This window comes from Octopus bimaculoides, chromosome 13, assembly GCF_001194135.2.
Source record: "Octopus bimaculoides isolate UCB-OBI-ISO-001 chromosome 13, ASM119413v2, whole genome shotgun sequence".
NCBI lineage: Eukaryota > Metazoa > Mollusca > Cephalopoda > Octopoda > Octopodidae > Octopus > Octopus bimaculoides.
Window position 1 is genome coordinate 34,198,572 of NC_068993.1, and position 4,937 is coordinate 34,203,508.

At 35.7% G+C, this 4,937-nt stretch overlaps 1 protein-coding gene across 2 annotated transcripts in view; it reads right to left on the reverse strand.

Annotated features, from left to right (window-relative positions):
* Positions 1–4,937, reverse strand: part of LOC106868722 (GATA zinc finger domain-containing protein 14) — a 172,544-nt gene that overhangs the window by 3,321 nt on the left and 164,286 nt on the right. Inside the window, exon 1 of one of the 2 annotated variants that reach the window (XR_008265385.1) lies at positions 1,327–1,447. The exons of the other annotated variant lie outside the window; for it this stretch is intronic. The gene's annotated coding sequence lies outside the window, so the exon portion shown is untranslated. Of the gene's footprint in view, positions 1–1,326; positions 1,448–4,937 lie in introns of those variants that run through there. 2 annotated transcript variants of the gene reach the window in all.

Consider the following 4,937-nt stretch of genomic DNA (forward strand, 5'->3'; position numbering starts at 1 on the left):
ATGTGCATCTCTGATCATGAGCAGAAGTAGTGGGGGAGCATCATAGCCATGTGTTGAGAGGAATTCTTTGGGGGTTTGAATAATTCACCTTTGGAAACATGGGTGTTTTGCACAACATCGTTAAACAAACCTTATTCAGGGAACTTTTGAGCGGGATGGGCTACTCGACCTGAAGAAAATTCTAACTGGGCCCACATGCGAGGTCATGCGCTGTTTATCTTGATATGAGATCACCATGTCGCGTACATATGGTTGTGATGCATGTGCCTGGTGTACCCTTATCAGACGGGTAGTCATGATGGGTATAATGGGCTTCGTATATTTTACCCCAGTGTCACTTTGATGGCATGCACTGCTCTCTCACTCAATTATAATAATAATAATAATAATAATAATAATAATAATAATAATAATAATAATAATAATAATAATAACAGATACCTTCCTGAAAAGTTATATGATTGGATCTTAAAACTTGTCTTAAAGCATGAAAACAAAAAAGCATCATACTCAGTAACAAAACAGGTAAAAAATATTTAAATGAATTCTAAAACAATAAATCCCAGAATTAGACGTACTGGAAACAAACGTGTGAAAACCCGTGTTAAAACTGCTGCCTTAGATATTCTTACTGATAAATGGCAAGAAAAACCTCTTAATGGCAAATACCCAAAGAGAGCTCATAATGCCGATGTTGACAAAGCCTTTACCCATGAATGGTTAGTGTCTTCTGTCTTAAAATCAGCGACAGAAGGATTTAACATAGCAGCCCAAGATCAGTGCCTGCTTACAAGGAGCTACCAGGCCACAATATTAAAGAACGGCAGTAGCCCAAGATGTCGTGTATATCAACAACAAAATGAAGCCATTGATCATGTTGTTTCCATGTGCAGTCTTCTTGCGCCTACAGAGTATCTCAACAGGCATGATAGAGCAGCACAATATATTTACTGGGTAATTTGCCAAAACCTGGACCTTCCTCATGATAAAAACTGGTGGGAACACAAACCACCTCTAGTGCTTGGAAATGATCACATCGCACTCCTCTGGAGCTTCACCATTCAAACTGACAGAAAGATAGATGCAAATAGGCCAGACATTATATTGAAAGACTTCAGACAAAAATCATGCCTCCTCATTGATATGACTGTCTCAATCGACACAAATATATCTGTCAAGACCTACCAAAAACTGAGCAAGTATAAAGATCTTGAAATAGAAATTGGCAGAAATTCAAAAGATAGTGCTCATGGGAATTGCCCGTATCCTACGTAAAATACTGTCTATGTAATCTCAAATTTTAAAATAAACTCATAATTTTCTTACGTTTTCTTAAACATTCTCTATAACAATGCTATGTGCAAAACGAAATATATGACATCCTAGGCATAACACCTACATGCACTTCTAACTTGTTGTCTCTTGAATTCTCTGGGTGAGACTTGGACCCAACCTGTACAAATACAAAGCAAAAGTCAAACATATAATTATTATAATAATAATAATAATAATAATAATAATAATAATAATAATAATGATGATGATGATGATGATGATGATGATGACGATGATGATGATGATGATGATGACGATGATGATGACGATGATGATGATGATGATGATAAGGCCAATAATAATTTACACTGGACAATATGTCGGCATTATAAAATCAAAACCACTGACAGATGGTATAAACACCATCCTGAAGATGTGACTGAGGGAGAAAATGCATCGATTCTCTGGGACTTCCCCGTACATACCGACAAGACTATGAAAGCTAATAAACCGGATATTATTATAAAAGATCAGACAAAGAAGATGTGTTTATTAATTGACATGAGTATTCCTTGCAATCATATCATAGCGGCGAAAGAATTTGACAAGATCAATAAATATAAAGACTTGCTAATAGAAATTGAAAAAATGTGGCATCTCAAGGCGACTACCGTACCAGTGATTGTATTATCTCTAGGAATGATAAAAAGGGTACTGAAACCTATTTGAAAATGATACCAAGATTACTATCCCTACAGGAAGTGCAAAAAATCGTGTTAACTGGAAGGGCTCATGTACTGAGAAGAGCATTATCGCTGTGAAAACAACATCCATTCTTGAATTTATTTATTTATTATTTTTTTAATACATATTTTACCTGTGAATTTGCGTGTGTAAACTGGGAATGCAGACAATGAGCTTCTCTGCCTTATGTGTACGGAAACCACTCGGCGAGAAACGGAGGAAAACATAATGATAATAATAATAGAGAAGACGAAGAGCGTGATGCGATTGTAATAGATATTTTATTGGTTGAATGATATTTCGACAGTAAGTCTTTGTCGATTTTAAAATAAGAAGTGATAAAAATTCAAAATTATAGAAATTTAACTTTAAAGTATAAATTATAGCAACCAGCGCCCACACGTTGATGGAATGACATCATCAGTTTTTAAGCTTCAAATTTATAACAGGCGAAAGGAAAAAGAGAGAAAAAAGATTAAAAAAAAAAGGAAAAAAAGGAAAGGAAAAAGAATAATAATACTTAATCAGACTGTTTTGTATAAATTTGATGATTTTTTCCTGTCATTTTATTCATTCCCCCAGGGCGTGATGTTGATAACCCGCAAACATATTTGAGAAGTGATAGTGAAGGAGATTCAGAATTTTTTCTGAGAATATGCACTTTCAAGTCTTTTTCAAAATTGCAGTCGTTTGAAAGAAAGTGTTCGGCAAGTTCTATCGAACTACTGTTATTGTACCTGACGTCAAATCTATGCCCATTGAATCTTTTGTTTAATTGTTCTGTTGTACAACCAACACAAATCAAGTTGCGTTTCGTGCATTCTGTCGGGTACACCAAATGGGAATTTCTACGAGTTCCACCTTCTGTATAAATCATAACATCTCTGCTATGATTCCTGATGGAATTCATTTGACTCATGTTGCTGCACAATGAACAGTGCTTACCTCTCTTGCGGCTGCTTTTCAAGGTACAACGTGCAGATACTACAATGTTCGTTTTCTTGGAATCAGATATAGAGGTCAATAATTCTCTTATATTTTTATTTCGTCTAAAGGCTCTAATAGGCGGCTGAGGAAATATATGTTTGAAACGAGGATTATTTTTCGCCACATGCTGGTAACTTTCATGCAACACTTTTGAAATGCTAGTGAATCACTAAAAAAATTGTAATCTATTGAATTGTGTTTGTAAGAATTATGCATGAAGTTTTGCCTTTCTTTGCTAACCTTATCTATCTCAGTTGTTATTTCCTTTAATCGTGATTCAATGTAACCACGTTTGACATAATGATGTACAAACGCCGTTGCACGTTTCCAGGAAACCCCTATGTCAGTACAAATCCTCAAAAATTGGGATTTGGGATTTGACCGAATTATATGATGTGGATGATCGGAGCGGCGGTGGAGGTAAATGTGGGATGACGTGGGCTTGCAAAATAACTCTGTCACTATTCTGCCTCCAGAAATCTTAACTTTTGTGTCCGAAAATTCAACGCTAGTTTTTGAAAAACTAGACGTTAACTTTATGTTGCACTTAAAGCCGTAGCTTTTAGTATAACTGTCACAGAAATGCAAAAAGTCAATTAAACTATCCTGTGATCCTTCCTAGTCTAAAAGGAAGTCATCAGTGAACCGTAACCGGAGTATTGGTTCATGACCGTGAAGGGATTTGAATGTCTTCAGTAACTGTGTCTCGAATTTCATCATGAAGACATTAGCAAAATTAACTGCCATGGGTTACCCATGGCTCAACCCTTCGTCCGGTGGTAAATCTTTGTCTAAACTTCAGAGTAACACAAACCTCAATAATCTACAGAGAAAATTTGATGGAATACTTTTGTTTGACCGCTTTTCGAAGGCATCCATGCATGCTTCTATCCCTTCATCGTGGTCAATCTTGGGATATATGGAAGAAACATTCATGGTTACCAAAAAACAGTTCTCGACACGTCCTCAGTACAAGTCTCAGTCTAATATTTGCGACGCGACCAATGCGGAAGGCCGACCGTTTGTCGCGACCGTGCGGCGAGCGTGAGTGCGCCGCCTTGGACATGCCGAGCGGGCGCCGGCGGCGAGGGGTAGCTGCGGAACGCCGTTTTTCGGCTCGACGCCTGGGTGCTATCTGCGATCGTGTCTTCGGTTGCATGTATTAGCTCTAGAATTGCCACAGTTATCCATTCTCCTCACGGTAAGAGTAAGAGAGAGGGAGAGAGAGAGAGAAAGAGAGAGAAAGCGGGAGTCAGAAAAAGATTGAGCAGATAAAGACGATGCGAAGAAAGTTAGTTTATAATAGAGAGAGAGAATGAGAGAGATAAAAAAAAAGAAAAATATTGACAGATTCTATCCGAGAATTGATTTATTTGTAGTTCTTATATTTTACATATTTCAAATAAAAATCTTTATTTTAGTTTACCGACCAGTCTTTATATATGGTAATTAACAATTATCTCAATGTGCCATAAATCCTACCTATAATCGAAGACACGCAGTTTCATTTGTTTGTTTTCTTAGTCTTCGTAGTGATGTACGCTAGAGTTACAAAATAGTGAAAATATATTTTTAAGAGAAAAGTTAACATGTGAAATGATTAATGAGTTTTCACTTCAGTACAATGGTGAGAAAAGATTTCTATATAAGCTTTGAAAAAAAAAATATGGTTATTGGTGAAAGAATATAAAAATACGCATTTGTAAAGTAGATAAATTCTTTTCTTTAATCCAAGCATTAGGAAAGACTGAAATTTATCAACCTTTACAAATATTGTGATTTACATTCATATCTTACGAATTTAAGTAAATGTACCCCTGTGTGTGTACATACATACATACATACATAGACAGACAGACAGATAAATAATAATAATAATAATAATAATAATAATAATAATAATAATAATAATAATAATAATAATAATAATA